Source organism: Neoarius graeffei, chromosome 16 (assembly GCF_027579695.1).
Source record: "Neoarius graeffei isolate fNeoGra1 chromosome 16, fNeoGra1.pri, whole genome shotgun sequence".
Classification (NCBI taxonomy): Eukaryota; Metazoa; Chordata; class Actinopteri; order Siluriformes; family Ariidae; genus Neoarius; species Neoarius graeffei.
In genome coordinates, this window is record NC_083584.1 from 67,922,169 (window position 1) to 67,940,854 (window position 18,686).

General features: G+C 46.1%; 1 pseudogene; it reads right to left on the reverse strand.

The window, feature by feature from the left end:
* Window positions 1-6,480: 6,480 nt before the first annotated feature.
* The window catches only part of LOC132900280 (piggyBac transposable element-derived protein 4-like), a 41,542-nt pseudogene continuing 29,336 nt past the window's right edge, over window positions 6,481-18,686 (reverse strand).

Consider the following 18,686-nt stretch of genomic DNA (forward strand, 5'->3'; position numbering starts at 1 on the left):
CAGGCACTGACAGAACAATATTTACACTTTGAGTTTGCACTTGAAGAAAAAAAAAAATTTACTTTTATAAATGAAGAAGCGCATACTGAAAAATATCCTCGCTACCAAATTTAATTAAGCCCAATGCCAAATAACTGGCCCAAATGGCAACAAACCTTCAATTACAACTTACTCAATTCCCAAATGCTCACCCACCCCCAACACACACACACACACACACACACACACACACACACACACACAAATAAAGTGTGAAGCGCTTACCAAAAAATTCTGAAAAACAACAACAAAAGTTTTCCTGACAATGCGGTACTTTAAATTCAAATCCAAGAGCAGAGCTATAAATACCAATTATTTAAAAAAAGAAAATAATATAATTCAATAAGGCTACAGAAATGTGTCTAGTTTTAATGAACCCCCAATTGTTATGCTCTGTGATGGAAAAAGAAAAACTTCTTGGAAAAAGAATCTTTATATACTGATTTCTCAATACAAACCAAAACACAAAATATAGATTCTGTTTGGGGCGGCACAGTGGTGTAGTGGTTAGCGCTGTCGCCTCACAGCAAGAAGGTCCTGGGTTCGAGCCCCGGGGCCGGCGAGGGCCTTTCTGTGCGGAGTTTGCATGTTCTCCCCGTGTCCGCGTGGGTTTCCTCCGGGTGCTCCGGTTTCCCCCACAGTCCAAAGACATGCAGGTTAGGTTAACTGGTGACTCTAAATTGACCGTAGGTGTGAATGGTTGTCTGTGTCTATGTGTCAGCCCTGTGATGACCTGGCGACTTGTCCAGGGTGTACCCCGCCTTTCGCCCGTAGTCAGCTGGGATAGGCTCCAGCTTGCCTGCGACCCTGTAGAAGGATAAAGCGGCTAGAGATAATGAGATGAGATGAGATTCTGTTTGGGGTATGTGCCTCCCCTTCCTCACGATGGCTTTTGATATCTTTGTGGAACCTTCTTTTAAAAGACCATAATCCAATCAAGAGCAAGAATTTAAACTCTTACCATCAAAGAAATTGTCCTTTGTCAACAGATGTGTTCCCGTTGGTTGTTTTTCCTAACATTTAGGGGTTTCTTAAGGACAGACACGCTTATCACTACCCTCTTCCTACGTGCTACACAGATATGCACACAGTGCTGGGCTCATGAACAGGTCATGAACCCCTACCATGCCCCCCCACACACACATACACAGCACTGGGTTCAAGAACAGGTCACAAACCCCTAACACATATACTATACTAAAAATTCCATTGCATTTCCCTCCTTTGTTAATTTCATTAACACCTTGTTCAAGCAAAATATATCAAAATTAGGCATCGATTCCTGTACCCCACAATCTGGTTTTAGCAGGAACATCATTAAATTTTGACTGGAAACAATTATACTGCTTTTTTTGCGAGGCATAGACACCTCTAGTTTCAGCAATCAAATAGTAAGGAAAAATCAAGACAAATAACAGATACATGTATTTAAGCTTTTCGCCCGTAGTCAGCTGGGATAGGCTCCAGCTTGCCTGCGACCCTGTAGAAGGATAAAGCGGCTAGAGATAATGAGATGAGATGAGGTATTTAAGCTACTTATCTCATCTCATTATCTCTAGCCATTTTATCCTGTTTTACAGGGTCGCAGGCAAGCTGGAGCCCATCCCAGCTGACTATGGGCGAAAGGCGGGGTACACCCTGGACAAGTCGCCAGGTCATCACAGGGCTGACACATAGACACAAACAACCATCCACACCTACGGTTAATTTAGAGTCACCAGTTAACCTAACCTGCATGCCTTTGGACTGTGGGGGAAACCGGAGCACCCGGAGGAAACCCACGTGGACAACATGCAAACTCCACACAGAAAGGCCGTCGCCGGCCACAGGGCTTGAACCCAGACCTTCTTGCTGTGAGGCGACAGCGCTAACCACTACACCACCGTGCCGCCTCCAGACAAGTTTCTCGTCTCATCTTCTTCTGCTTATCCAGGGCTGGGTCACGGAGGCAGCAGTCTGAGCATGGAAGCCCAAACTTCCCTTTCCCCAGACACCTTGGCCAGCTCCTCGGGAAGAACACCGAGGCGTTCCCAGGCCAGCTGAGAGACATAGTTCCTCCAGCGTGTCCTGGGTCTTCCCCGGGCCTCCTCCCAGGGGGACATGCTTGGAACACCTCCCCAGGGAGGCACCCAGGAGGCATCCGAAAGAGATGCCCGAGCCACCTCAGCTGATTCCTCTTGATATGGAGGAGCAGCGGCTCTACTCCGAGCTCCTCCCGAGTGACTGTGCTTCTCACCCTATCTCTAAGGGAGCGCCCAGCCACCCTGCGAAGGAAACTCATTTCGGCCGCTTGTATCCGCGATCCCCTCCTAGAACTGCCACCTTATTGTGGTGGAGGGGTTTGTGTGCTTGAATGATCCTAGGAGCTATGTTGTCAGGGGCATTACACCCCGTTAGGGTCTCCCAAGGCAGACAGGTCCTAGGTGGCAGGCCAGACCAAGAGCAGTTCACCAAAACCCTTATGGAGAATAATCGATCAAGGACTGTGACGTCGCCCGGTATGGCGCAGCCGGGGCCCCACCCTGGAGCCAGGCCCAGGGTTGGGGCTCGTATGCGAGCGCTTGGTGGCCGGGCCTTTGCCCATGGGGCCCGGCCGGGCTCAGCCCGAAGTGGTGACGTGGGCCTGACCTCCTGTGGGTTCACCACCCACAGAGGTAGCCGTAGGGGGCCGGTGCAGTGTGGATTGGGCAGCAGTCAAAGGCAGGGGCCTCGACGACCTGATCCCCGAACACAGCGGCTAGCTGTTGGGACATGGAATGTCACTTTGCTGGGGGGGAAAGAGCCTGAGCTTGTGCGGGAGGTTGAGAGGTACTGGCTAGAGATAGTCAGGCTCACCTCCATGCACAGCTTGGGATCTGGAACCCAGCTCCTCGAGAGGGGCTGGACTTTCCACTTCTCTGGAGTCGCCCATGGTGAGCGGCGGCGGGCTGGCGTGGGCTTGCTTATAGCTCCCCAGCTCAGCCGCCATGTGTTGGAGTTTACTCCAGTGAACGAGAGGGTCGCCTCTCTGCGCTTTCGGATTGGGGAGAGGGCTCTTGCTGTTGTTTGTGCCTATGGGCCGAATAGCAGTATAGAGTATCCGGCCTTCTTGGAGTCCCTGGCTCAGACTGGGGACTCCATTGTTCTACTGGGGGACTTCAATGCTCATGTGGGCGACGACAGTGACACCTGGAGGGGCGTGGTTGGGAGGAACGCCCTCCCCGATCTGAACCCGAGTGGTGTTTTGTTATTGGACTTCTGTGCTAGTCACGGTTTGTCCATAATGAACACCGTGTTTGAGCATAGGGGTGTCCATAAGTGCACATGGCACCAGGACACCTTACTGTAGGTCGGAGGTCGATGATCGACTTTGTTGTCGTTTCATCTGATCTCCGGCCCTATGTCTTGGACACTCGGGGGAAGAGAGGGGCTGAGCTGTCAACTGATCACCACCTGGTGGTGAGTTGGATCTGCTGGCAGAGGAGGAAGCCGGACAGACCTGGCAGGCCCAAACGTATGGTGAGGGTCTGCTGGGAACATCTGGCCGAGCACTCTGTTGGGGAGGTCTTTAACTCCCACCTCCGGGAGAGCTTCTCCCAGCTTCCAAGGGAGGCAGGAGACATTGAGTCTGAGGGGACCATGTTCTTTACCTCCATTGTAGACGCAGCTGTTTGGAGCTGTGGCCGCAAGGTCTCCGGTGCCTGTTGTGGTGGCAATCCCTGAACCCAGTGGTGGATGCCAGAAGTAAGGGATGCCGTCAAGCTGAAGAAGGAGTCCTATTGGGCCATGTTGACCTCCGGGACTCCTGAGGCAGCTGATGGGTATCGGCAGGCCAGGCGTGCCGCAGCTCGGGCAGTTGCGGAGGCAAAACCTTGGAACTGAGAGGAGTTCAGGGAGGCCATGGAGAAGGACTGTCAGTCGGCCTCGAAGAAATTCTGGCAAACCATCCGGCACCTCAGGAGGGGGAAGCAGTACTCTGCCAACACTGTTTACAGTGCGGGTGGGGAGCTGTTGACCTCGACTGGGGACATTGTCAGGCGGTGGAAGGAATACTTTGAGGATCTCCTCAATCCCACCATCATGTCTTCCATTGAGGAGGCAGAGGCTGATGACTCAGAGGTGGACTCATCCATTACCCAAGCCGAAGTCACTGAGGTAAGCACCTCAGTGACTTCGGCTTGGGTAATGGATGAGCTCCTCCGTGGCAAGGCACCGGGGGTGGATGAGATCCGCCCTGAGTATCTCAAGTCTCTGGATGTTGTGGGGCTGTCTTGGCTGACACGGCTCTACAACATCACGTGGTGGTTGGGGATAGTGCCTCTGGAGTGGCAGACTGGGGTGGTGGTCCCTCTTTTTAAGAAAAGGGACCGGAGAATGTGCTCCAATTATAGGGGAATCATACTTCTCAGCCTCCCAGGGAAGGTTTACTCCAGGGTACTGGAGAGGAGAATTCGGCCAATAGTCGAACCTCGGATCCAGGAGGAACAATGCGGTTTTCGTCCTGGTCGCGGAACACTGGACCAACTCTATACTCTTCATAGGGTACTCGAGGGTTCATGGGAGTTTGCCCAACCAGTCCACATGTGCTTTGTGGATCTGGAGAAGTCATTCGACCGTGTCCCTCATGGTATACTGTGGGGGGTGCTTCAGGAGTATGGGGTTCGGGGCTCTTTGCTAAGGGCTGTCCGATCCCTGTATGAATGGAGCAGGAGTCTGGTTCACATTGCCGGCAGTAGGTCAGACATGTTCCCAGTGTATGTTGGACTCCAGCAGGGCTGCCCTTTGTCACCGGTTCTGTTCATAATTTTTATGGACAGAATTTCTAGGCACAGCCAGGGGCTGGAAGGAATCCTGTTTGGGAACCACAGGATTTCATCTCTGCTTTTTGCGGATGATGTTGTCCTGTTGGCTTCTTCAAACCAGGACCTTCAGCATGCACTGGGGCGGTTTGCAGCTGAGTGTGAAGTGGCTGGGATGAGAATCAGCACCTCCAAGTCCGAGGCCATGGTTCCCTACTGGAAAAGGGTGGCTTGCCCTCTACAGGTTGGTGGAAAAGTCCTGCCTCAAGTGGAGGAGTTTAAGTTCCAGACAAGTTATTTCCTAAAATTAGCGACATGCTGTCAACCAGCAGAGCAGGCTGCAATCCAAACTCTGTAATGCGTCACCTCCAACTGATTCCAACCTGAGTGAGGCCATACTGAGGGAAAAAAGCATGCCAAAATTTCTTCTATCTAGACTCTAGTTGGTGTTCAGGAGGTGGGAAATCTTCATCAGTGTTTGACCTTCTTCAATGCAACGAAGCTCGGTAAACATGGATGGTCATAGGACTTTTGAGTTGAGAAAAAAAGCACATACTCCAGTCCACCCATGTGGCAGTTAGTAATATATTTGTTCTCCACATACCCAATACCAGTCAGATTTGTATCCAGTGTACCTCAGAGTGTAAACAGTGTCAGCTCGTCTGTGGACTCCAGAGTGTGCCAGCAAACATGGAGGATCCAGGCAATAACATGACTTGTTGTAAGCTCCGTATGTGACTGCACAAGAGGCACCTGTAAGGCTGCCAAATGAGTGCCACAGACATGTTCCTGTTGACTTCACACACACAGGGAATTTGTAACCCTTAGTCAATACTCCCAGTTCTACATCAAGGCTGCCAAAGACTTTAGGTCCCCACTTGAATTATCCTGGCACTCTTAACGTTTGCAGTTCCCGACTGGGTATGAGGTTTGATGTGGTAGAGAGGCAGTTATCCACATATTGGCCAGCAATGTCATACTCAGGCCCTCTGGCATTTCTGGAAAACAGGACATTTACCATGGCCCTCAGAGTATCATTCAGGCTTGTTCTTGTGGGTTTACATGCAAAAGGCTGAGCTGATGTATGAGGGATCAGGGTGCACACTACACACAGTTCTGTAATGTTTTGACTCTTCATTGTGTAGTTTGCATATTTCCAAAACTCATTGTGGACAACGGGTGCAAAATGATTAGGGCCTATTTTGCTTTGTCTTTGTTGCAGCATTTTTGGGAGCAAGCAGGATAAGGTCACTGCAACCCCAAGCATGATTAGTGCAGCCCATACAGCTTTTACAGGGTACTGGAATGGATTCTTCATGATGCCAGACACATAAGGAGAGGCTCCATACAGTAAAACCTTGCCTATAGCTGGCACTGACTGGTGCTCTGAGTGCAGGCACGCCCATTTGCACACTCTTCCCATGGTCAGTGAGGTGCAGTAATACTCTACACAGCCACTAACTTACTGCCTGTGTCTTATCTTCTTTCAATCTTTTCAATCTTTTATTTCAATTACATATAAACAAATAATAGACTACACGAGTCTGCAAATAATGCACTGCTAATCAAAGCAGACTCATGTTTACAAATTAAAAAAAAAAATTATGAATTAATATAATACTTAAATATGTATGAAAAAGATTATAAGAACATACTTGACAAATTAACCATCTAGGGGTGGTGCTTTCTTGCAGTGGCTGGCTTTTTCCTTCACCTTCACAGCTGCCTGAGTCATGAGCAACACCTGATACAGTCCTAGCCACCTTTGGTCTTTCCAGCATTTTTTCCTGAATTCTTTCACCACTATCCAATCTCCAGGCTTCAGATCATGTTGTGTGGTTTTAGCTGTCCTTGTTAGTGCCTCCTTTACCTGCTCATGGGTGAGACATAATACAGAAGAGAGTTCTGCACAATAACACACTTCATCTTCACATAGGCCTGTAATCAGCTGTAGAATTGGCTGGGGGCCTACCCCAGTATTTCGTGGTCTGCCAAAGAGTATTTCAAACAGGCTCAAGTTCGTTCTTGCTCTGACTCTCATGAGCATATACAAGAGTACAATGGGCAGGGCCTTAACCCAATTAAGGCCAGTATCTTCTCAATATTTAGCCAGTTTATTTTTGAGCATCCCGTTTTCCCACTCTACTGCACCCCACTAGCTGGGTGATATGCACAATGTTATTTCAGGTCAATCCCCAATGTTTATCCCATCTGTTTCAATGCCTGATTTACAAACGGAGTTCCATTATCACTAATAATCTTCCCAGAAATGCCCCATCTAGGAATGATTTCAGTTGGCAGAGCTTTCGCTACAGCTCCTGCATCTTATTTGGAGGTGGGGAATGCCTCTACCCATTTAGAGAACATATCTACTATTACCAGACAATATTTTTTCCCTTTCTGTGGGTATCAATTCAATAAAATCCATCTGTGAATGTCCAAACAGTGTCTGTGGTTGTGGGTGTGCAGCCTGTGCTACCTGATGCCCCCGACCTATGCTGTTTGTGGCACAAATGACACACTTCTCACAAAATTTTTGGGCAAAATTAATGAATCCTTTTGTTAACCAGAAACACAATGGTGCTGCTCTTTCCCTCCTTTGACACATGGTCATGACTATATGTCAATTTTGCAAAATAAGGGAAATAATACTTGGGCAGACATGGCTTGAATCCATCTGGACCATATCATATACCTTGTTTATGAATACAACCTGCTGTTCTCCAAATTTGGCATTCTTCTGATGTTGTTCTCACCTGTAGATCATGTAATGGCCCTTTTCCACTACCCTTTTTCAGCTCACTTCAGCTCGCTTCAGCTCACTTCAGTCCGACACGGCTCGCGTTTCGACTACCAAAAAACAGCACGACTCGGCTCGCTTCAGCCCTGCTTAGCCCCTAAAACTCGCACCGCTTTGGAGTAGGGCTGAAGCGAGCCAAACCGTGCCGAGTGAGGCTAGGGGCGTGAGCAGACACTCCCCTGTGCACTGATTGGTGAGGAGGAGTGTCCTCACATGCCCACACACGCCCCGCGAGCACGCTGGGATCTGTAAACACCGTAAACCCGGAAGAAGGAGAATTACGAGAATTATGAAGCCTTATGCGCCTCACCTCATCTATACACTCTTGGCAGTATCTGTTGGCGTTGTCGGTGACAACAAGCCACAGAACCAAGACCAGCAACACTAACGACTCCATGTCCTCCATGTTTATTGTTTACTATTCGGGTCGTGAGACTACCGCTTAAAAGCTCACTGATGTCACTGTTTGCGCTGCTTAATGACATCACGTGACGTCCACCCACTTTCGCTAACTCCACCCAATGTGTCCACCCACTTCCAGCCAGCACGGTTCAGCGCGGTTGTAGTCGAAATGCAACTCCAACAGCCCCACTCAGCTCGACTCAGCACGGCATGGCTCAGCCCGACTCAGCCGCGTTTGTAGTGGAAAAGCGGCATAAGTCAGCAATATGTGTCACAATAAGATTAGTATTGTTAGTATTTATGTTAGTGCTCAGCATGAGTTTGGAAGGCCCTTGGGACATGGCTCTCTTGGCTGCTGCATCTGCTGCTGCTGCATTTCCTGTGGAGATAGGATCTGAATCGGTAGTGTGAACATCACACTTACAAATGGCAAAATGTTTAGGTAGTAATATGGCTTCTAGGAGTGAATCTATCAATGCATGATGGGTAATTGGTATTCCTGTAGAAATAAGGAACCCCCTGTGCTTCTACAGTGTGCCAAAATCATGTGCTACCCCAAAGGCATACCTGCTGTCAGTATATATCATGGCCATATTCCCTTGTGCTAATTTGCATGCTTCAGTGAGAGTGACCAACTCTGCAGCTTGAGCTGAGTAGTTGCCTGGAAGTGAACCAGAAAGCAGGGTTTCATGATGTGTAACAACAGCATACCCTACCTTATTCAGGCCTGTAGCCATATCCCTCGAGGCTGAGCCATCTACAAAAGGACAAGGTCAGGGTTGTGAAGCAGAGTCTCTTGTAAATCAGGATGATGAGAACAGACCTGATTAACCATTGCTATGCAACAGTGGGTTTCCCTATTTCCTTCGACAGGAAGCTGAGTAACTGGGTTCAAAACAGTACAGTGTTTCACTGTGATGTTGGGCATTTCCAGGAGGACAGCATTGTATCTTAGCCACCAAGCAGCAGACAGGTGAGTTGTCTTCTGGTCAAGCAAGAACAGAGACAGCATGTGGGACCAAAAGCGTTAGTTCAGAATAACCCACAGTATCACGTGATGCTACAACAGCCTTTTCAGCAGCTGTGACTGCCCGTAGACAAACTGGCAGCCCTGCTGCTACCAGATCAAGTTTAGTAGAGCAATAGGCTACCAGTTGTAACTTACCTCTATGTTCTTGTAAGAGAACAGATGTCATACAACCCTTTTTCTCATCTACTGCCTGAATGAACAGATGAGATAGATTAGGAATGCCCAAGGTGGGTGTGGATTGGAGTGCCAGTTTGAGATTGACAAAGGCTTCTTCAGCTTCGTCTGTCCACATGACAGCATTGTGTGCCTACAATTCTTTTCCATGAATCAGACTGCTAAGGGGAACCTCAAGAACAGCATAATTAAGTATGACATTTCTGCAATCCAAGCACATGCCCAAGCATGACATCATCTATTTCTTCATGACAGGTTTTGGCAAATTCTGGATCATGGCCACCCTATCTTCTCCCAGTGCCTTAACTTGCACAGAGATATCATAACCCAAAAACTTAACCTTGGTTTGAACAAATTGCAATTTGTGCAGATTAGCCTTATGGCCCTCTCCTGCAAGATGTTGCAACAATTTTAAGGTGTCCATTCTACATTGTCTTTTGGAAGGTGTGGCTAAAAGATGATCATCCATATACTGGAGCAGGGCGGTACTGGGGGTGAGATTTAAGGTACTCAAACTTTGCCTTAGCATTTCATTGTAAATGCTGGATGACTCACAGTAGCCCTGACACAAATGCATGAATGTCTATGACTTGCCCTCAAATTGAAATGCAAACCAGAATTGACTATTTGGATGCACAAGAACACTGAAGAATGCATTTGCCAAGTCTACCTGAGAGACGTGTGCACTTCTTGGTGGTATTTGTGACAAGATCGTGTATGGATTTGGTACATTAGGAGCTATAGGCTGGACCGCAGCATTTGCTGCCTGCAAGTTTTGAACAAAATACCACTATTCAGGCTCACCTGGCTTTGCTTGCTTTTTTACCGGGAAAATCGGAGTACATGTGAGTGAGTGTGTGCACAGAACAATTACCCCTGCCTTCTTCAGCGATTTGAACACTGGTTGAATTCCCTGTACTGCTTCAGGTTTCAATGGGTACTGTTGTTTACATGGATGGAAGTCAGACTTAGGAGTTATTACTACAGGCTTGGCACTTTTAATAAAGCATACATCATGTTTACCTTGGGCCCATAACTCTTGTGGAACTTGGAGAGACATGGGGAGTCAGCCATCAGCTATGTGAATTGATAACTTTTGTGTTTGCCTGGCCAGGCTCTATCAGCTGTTAGTTCAACATTTCTTTTAGTTGGCACCACAAATTTTAACCCTTGTGTGGTATTCATATTTTTGTTATTCAGCCAGTGTTCATGGGTCTGGCAGACCCACTGCATTTTGGTGTTTTAAATTCAACACAATCAAATGATTTTACTTAACAGATGTTTACTTCACCCCAATTACAAGCAATATAAACAGCATATATGGTTAATATTTGCCCTTTACCTTTGTTAGATTACATTTATTTTAAAAAAGTCCAACTTGTTTTTGTTTGTTTTTAAATAAAATGTAATTTTACAAAAAGAAAATCAATTATAGTCAAGATATGAGTGGAAAAAGTTTGTTTATCTTCAAATTTACAAATGAAGCAAGGTTTTTCATAACAACTGATTTTTATTTCTTTGAATTTCACTAGAAATTTAACCCTTTCAGTTCAGTTTACACAACACAAGCTGAACACATACAATAGCCATGTCAGTCTATACTGTACAACAAATCATCCCCATTGAACACATTGCCTTTTCATACCAGGCAACACAACACATGAGGGGCAGAGTTTTACTGTGTGTGTGTTGCATATGCACTTCTTGCACATGATGCATGTATATTGTGTTATTCTGTCTGTCTTTGGTCCACTCACTTCACAGCACTTTTTTTTTGTTGCTGCTGGCCGCAACCTAGAATAATGAAAATATCAGGAATTTTACTAACATCTCTCTCTCTCTCTCTCTCCCTCTCTCTCACACACACACTCACACATACACACACACACACACACACACACACACACACTACAACTGAACAAGGCATGAGAGTCAGACATACAGTATATTGCAACAGCATCACATGCTTACTTCCAGCTTTGCAGATGGTGGTTCTGTAGATGGCTGCAGAGGCTGGGGTTCTTGGAACATGTCGGCTTCTCTGGATTTGAGGTCTCACCAGTGCTTTTCCCAGTTCCTTGAGAAATAGGCATCTCCTCTGGAGCTTTCCTCTGTTCCACTCTGGGGTGAGTGCCATCCAGATGGCAAAGGCGTTGTATGCTGAGATGTCCAATATGTCAAAGAATGTCACCAGTGGCCAGTGTAAGGTCCTCCTTTTGCAGCTGTAGGCAGTCACCAGCTTGTGCATGTTGTCTAATCCTCCTTTTGTGGCATTATAATCCAGGATGATCTCTGGTTTTTGATGCTCCTGGCCACAGATTCTCCCATCCCTGTGCAGTGTACTCATGAGTACCACATTCTTGCCTTTCTTTGGCACATAGGATACCAGGGATGTGTCAGCCATATACAGTGCCTTGCAAAAGTATTCATACCCCTTGAACTTTTTCACATTTTTCCACCTTACAACCACAAACTTAAAAGTTTTTTATTGAGATTTTATGTGATAGACCAACACAGAGTAGCACATAATTGTGAAGTGAAACAAAAATGATAAATGGTCCTCAAAATTTTAAACAAATAAAAATCTGAAAAATGTGGTGTGCATTAGTATTCAGCCCCCTGTACTCTGATACCTCTAAATACAATCGAGTGCAATCAATTGCCTTCAGAAGTCATCTAATTAGTTAATAGAGTCCTACTGTGTGTAATTTACTCTCAGCATAAATACACTTGTTCTGTGAAGGCCTCAGTGGTTTGTTAGAGAACACTGAAGAACAAACAGCATCATGAAGACCAAAGAACTCACCAGACAGGTCAGGGATAAAGTTCTGGAGAAGTTTAAAGCAGGGTTAGGTTATAAAAAAAATATCCCAAGCTCTGAACATCTCAAGAAGCACTGTTCAATCCATCATTCAAAAATGGAAAAAGTATGGCACAACTGCAAACCGGGGCGGCACGGTGGTGTAGTGGTTAGCGCTGTCGCCTCACAGCAAGAAGGTCCTGGGTTCGAGCCCCGGGGCCGGCGAGGGCCTTTCTGTGTGGAGTTTGCATGTTCTCCCCGTGTCCACGTGGGTTTCCTCCGGGTGCTCCGGTTTCCCCCACAGTCCAAAGATATGCAGGTTAGGTTAACTGGTGACTCTAAATTGACCATAGGTGTGAATGTGAGTGTGAATGGTTGTCTGTGTCTATGTGTCAGCCCTGTGATGACCTGGCGACTTGTCCAGGGTGTACCCCGCCTTTCGCCCGTAGTCAGCTGGGATAGGCTCCAGCTTGCCTGCGACCCTGTAGAAGGATGAAGCGGCTAGAGATAATGAGATGAGATGAGACAACTGCAAACCTACCAAGACATGGCTGTCCACCTAAACTGACAGAGCGAGCAAGGAGAGCACTAGTCAGAGAAGCAGCCAAGAGGCCCATGATCACTCTGGAGGAGCTGCAGAAATCCATAGCTCAGGTGGGAGAATCTGTGCACAGGACAACTAGAAGTTGTACACTCCACAAATCTAGCCTTTTTGGAAGAGTGGCAAGAAGAAAGCCATTGTTGAAAGACAGGCATAAGAAGCCATGTAGGGGACACAGCAAACATGTGGATGAAGGTGCTTTGGTCAGATGAGACCAAAGTTGAACTTTTTGGCCTAAATGCAAAGCGCTATGTGTGGTGGAAAACTAACACTGCTCATCACCCTGCACACACCATCCCCACTGTGAAACATGGTGGTGGCAGCATTATGCTATGGGGATGCTTTTCTTCAGCAGGGACAGGGAAGCTGGTCAGAGTTGATGGGAAGATGGATGGAGCTAAATACAGGGCAATCCTGGAAGAAAACCTGTTGGAGGCTGCAAAAGACTTGAGACTGGGAAGGAGATTCACCTTCCAGCAAGACAATGACCCTAAACATACAGCCAGAGCTACAATGGAATGGTTTAGATCAAAGAATATGTGTCAGATAACGGAATCCAGGGACACATGTCCGCCCGGGGGCATTTTGAGTTATTGACAGATTCAGAAAGTATAGTTTCTAAGCTTTCCAATGACACCTTCCATGTGGAGATCTGAAGAATGTGTGGCCTTTTGAAAGTGCATACCTCTTAAAACAGAAAAGGGAGAAAATCGCCCTCAAAGTTTTCCATCTTAGCTACTCTGGGTGCAGGGCAGGCACATAATGGTGCTCATTTGCATGACATTAAGGAAAGCCCTACCCCCCTACTAGCTAGCACGATACTACTTTCATGTAAACAAAGATCACCATGTCAATTTTCCTTCCATGCAATGTATGCCTAAAACAATTATGAAGTACAAAAATAAGTCCTAAAGTATACTTTAATGTTTTGTGGTTGAAAAATTACTCACACCGTTAGAAAGAAAGGTAGCACGATGATAACACAACTAACACAATGCTAGTTTCATGTAACCAAACCACAACACTCTCCGTGGGTGGTAAAAGAGAGCAACTGGACTTGCTTGAAGATTCTTGAAGACGTTTCACCTCTCATCCGAAAGGCTTCTTCAGTTCTGTCTGACTGGTAGGGAGTATCAGGTATTTATCCTCTCATGGATGAAAAGCTCATCTAAGGTGTCGTTGAGTCATCCTGTTGGTGTGGGTCACTGGGGACTGAATGTGAATGGCCTCGAGAGTCATTAGGGTGATCAATGGATTGCCTGTTAAGGTGATCAATGGAATGCTGATTCTCTCTGTCCTCCTGTGAGCCACTGAAAACAGCTGGGTTTTGGTGTGCATTCAGTTGTCTGGGAAGTGTGCCAAGGACTGCATTGTAGGTGGCTGATAAATTATGTCTTAGACCCCCACCTCTGTTCAGTGATGGCCGTTCCAGGTTGACAAAAATGGCTTCTTTAACTCCTCGCTCATACCAACGATCCTCTCTGGCTAAAATGCGTATGTTGCAATCCTGAAATGAGTGTCCTTTGTTGTTAAGATGAAGGTAGACAGCAGAGTCCTGGCCTGAGGAACTGGCTCTCCTGTGTTGAGCCATACGCCTGTGAAGCGGTTGTTTGGTTTCACCAATATACGAGTCCGTGCATTGCTCACTGCACTGAATTGCATACACCACGTTGTCCTGTTTGTGTCTGGGTATTCTGTCCTTAGGGTGGACCAATTTCTGCTTCAGGGTGTTACTGGGTCTGAAACGTACCGGAATGTTGTGTTTGTAGAAGATCCTCCTGAGTTTCTCAGATAGACCAGAAATGTAGGGAATGACAATGTTCTTGCATTTGTTCCTGTTATCCTCCTTGTCCGTTATGTTCCTTTTTCTGCTCTTGAAGAAAGACCAGTTGGGATACCCACAGTTCTGAAGTGCTTTCCTGATGTGATTCTGCTCCTTCTCTTTCCCCTCTACCGTTGTAGGGATGTTCTGAGCCCTGTGGTGCAAGGTCCTAATGACCCCCAATTTGTGTTCCAGTGGGTGGTGAGAGTCGAAGAGTAGGTACTGGTCCGTGTGTGTGGGTTTCCGGTAGACCTCGATGCTAAGGCTTCTGTCTTGTCTAATGTGTACATCACAATCCAAGAAGGCTAGATTATTCCCATTTATGTCCTCCCAAGTGAAATTGATGTTGATGACTGCTCAAAGATGACCAGTCTCCTCAGCGACACAACCACCTATGAAACCTTAAGGTGGGACCCCACCAGTTGTTACAAAAAGAAAGTTGTTAGCTGCCTGCAACAACTAGAAAAGGACCAAGCCATCAACCGATCTCTGTACTACAGATTGTACCCTGGGGAAGCCGTTCCTCTCATATACAGACTCCCCAAGATTCACAAGGAAGGAGCTCCACTCAGACCTATCATCAGCAGTATAAACTCTGTCACCTATAACATTGCCAAACACCTAGCCACCATCCTGGCTCCTCTTGTTGGGAATACGCTACATCACGTCAAAAACTCCCAAGATTTTGCTACTAAAGTTGCAGACCTCAAACTAGACTTAGATGAAACCATGGTTTCTTACTATGTCACTTCTCTTTTCACCTGCATTCCCACCACGGAAGCAGTTAGAAAACAACTCCTTCAAGACAACACCTTACTGGATAGAACGAACCTCACCACGGACCAGATTTGCACCCTGCTTGACCTCTGCCTGACTACCAATTATTTCCAGTTTAATGAAAGTTTCTACAGACAGAAGCAATTGATGTGCCATGGGCTCACCGGTGTCCCCTATTGTGGCCAATCTTTACATGGTGGAAGTGGAACATAAAGCTTTGACCACTTTTTCAGGAGTTGCTCCCAGCCACTGGTTCAGATATGTGGATGACACCTGGGTTAAAATCAAAGCCCATGAAGTGGAAGCCTTCTCTAAACACATCAATGCAGTGGATATCAACATCAATTTCACTCGGGAGGACGTAAGTGGGAATAATCTAGCCTTCTTGGATTGTGATGTACACATTAGACAAGACAGAAGCCTTAGCATCGAGGTCTACCAGAAACCCACACACATGGACCAGTACCTACTCTTCGACTCTCACCACCCACTGGAACACAAATTGGGGGTCATTAGGACCTTGCAACACAGGGCTCAGAACATCCCTGCAACGGTAGAGGGAAAAGAGAAGGAGCAGAATCACATCAGGAAAGCACTTCAGAACTGTGGGTATCCCAACTGGTCTTTCTTCAAGAGCAGAAAAAGGAACATAACAGACAAGGAGGATAACAGGAACAAATGCAAGAACATTGTCATTCCCTACATTTCTGGTCTATCTGAGAAACTCAGGAGGATCTTCTACAAACACAACATTCTGGTACGTTTCAGACCCAGTAACACCCTGAAGCAGAAATTGGTCCACCCTAAGGACAGAATACCCAGACACAAACAGGACAACGTGGTGTATGCAATTCAGTGCAGTGAGCAATGCACGGACTCGTATATTGGTGAAACCAAACAACCGCTTCACAGGCGTATGGCTCAACACAGGAGAGCCAGTTCCTCAGGCCAGGACTCTGCTGTCTACCTTCATCTTAACAACAAAGGACACTCATTTCAGGATTGCAACATACGCATTTTAGCCAGAGAGGATCGTTGGTATGAGCGAGGAGTTAAAGAAGCCATTTTTGTCAACCTGGAATGGCCATCACTGAACAGAGGTGGGGGTCTAAGACATAATTTATCAGCCACCTACAATGCAGTCCTTGGCACACTTCCCAGACAACTGAATGCACACCAAAACCCAGCTGTTTTCAGTGGCTCACAGGAGGACAGAGAGAATCAGCATTCCATTGATCACCTTAACGGGCAATCCATTGATCACCCTAACGACTCTCAAGGCCATTCACATTCAGCCCCCAGTGACCCACACCAACAGGATGACTCAACGACACCTTAGATGAGCTTTTCATCCATGAGAGGATAAATATCTGATACTCCCTACCAGTCAGACAGAACTGAAGAAGCCTTTCGGATGAGAGGTGAAACATCTTCAAGAATCTTCAAACAAGTCCAGTTGCTCTCTTTTACCACCCACAGTTACTATGACCTGGATGACTGAGAATCTTCACAGACACACAACACTCTCCGTTACATGCAAAAATAACAAATTCCTCACACCGTAAGAAAGAAAGATAGCATGATGATAACACAACTAACACAACGCTAGTTTCATGTAACCAAATCACAACACTCTCTGTTACATGCAAAAATAACCACACAGCCTTAGATTAATAAACTTACCCCATCAGAAAGAGAAACGTCGCCTTGCACACACCAATGCCTCCGATGGAATGTAGTCCTAGAACACTTCCTTTTGGTTGCATTTTTTTTTTTTGCTAGAAATAGTTATCTCCGATGTAAATACCATGTGTCTATTTGCTTCGCAGTGTTTCAGCTCCTCTCCTCTGTTTAGCTTGCTCATTCCATAGTGAAATTACATGTGTAGATACACAGTCCGTCTAAGAACTACAACAGCCTGTCTCTTTAAGAAACTACATTTCCCATCAGCCCACTTCCGTGTTGGCCTGCGTCACGCCGGGGCGGGATCACTAACACCACGTCCTCTATGAAGACATAAATAATGGAATGACACTTCTGCTCTTCCTCTTTCCGTCGCGGGACCAGTGGTCTGCGTACACAAAGAGGCTGCTCACCCGAGCAAAATTTAAAAAGACGTCTTTTCCTTTTCTTTCTTGCAAGATCCACGAGTTAGTGCGATTTCTTTGTTTACCACTGGCCAAGGTAAAATCCAGAGTAGCGTGATTTTAAACTCAGTGAGTTACAACCGGTTTTCATTCATTAAGTACGTACGGACTGCAGTCAAAGCAGTTAATTTATAATTAGGAGCGACCAGAATTCCTCCTGATTGAAGCGCTGTGCACATTGTTAATCAGAGTTTTTCTTCCCACGAGCCACGAAGCGCCGGATCAAGAATTCTCTGCTTTCCACAGACGTGCTCCACGGGCTTCTGTGAAACTCAACTTCTCCATGTAATTCCCTGTGCTTTACAGAGCTCCACAACGGCGAACCTCCCAAGTCTCGGAAAATCTCTTCATAATCTTGCTACAGGCAAGATATTAAGTAACACTGGCAAATTTTGGGCAAAACCTAGTCTTAGAAATTTGCTTTTATTAAAATAGTGTGAATTTAAACCCAGGTTTATTTGTTACACTGTTAAACACGCAGCGTGTTGATTTATTTTGTTCTATCTTCTCACAATTGTTTTAATAGATAGGCTGTGCATGCTTCTCTTTACTCCTACTAACATATTTAGTTCTCTTATTATACATCTGGACCACATCAAGACTTCAGTGGATTTAGTAGCGTTATGAGCTAGCATTCCTTTGTCTACTTAGCAACACAAAGCTAATCTAGGCCTCCACCACATGGAGTTAGCTCCACAGGCTAATCTAGGCCTACACAAACACACCTTTAGCTAGCTCCCCTTTGTCTTAGCTTAGCCACACGAGGTTAATCTAGGCCTTCACCACGTGGCCAAACACACTTCAGTTAGCATTCCACGCTAGCTTCTTTCTTTTGCTAGGCCATAGGCCTAGCCACGTGGTCAACTCCTCCCCCATAAACACATGTGGAGTTAGCTACACAAAGCTAATTCTCTTGTGTGGGCCACACCCACATAAGGCCTCTCACACACACACACACACCTCACCGTTTGTATATATTCCATCTGCTATTATCCATTTTTATCTTTGTTATAATAAATTCATTTATCATTGAAACTGTGTGTTTTATTTGTGTTACAATATACTCGAAGTCCCCAATCTCCCAAAGAATTCAGAAAGGTGCATATAAGTTATGTAATACGGTAAGTGATCATAATAATTTAAGTGATTCACTTGAGTGATTCACTTGAGTGATTCACTTGAGTGATTCACTTAAATGATTCACTTTAAATGATTCAGATGAGACTGATTCAATTTAATTATTAACTTTCAAATTTAATATGAGACTGATTTAATGAGATTGATCACTCAATTACCCAAATGCACCCACACATGCC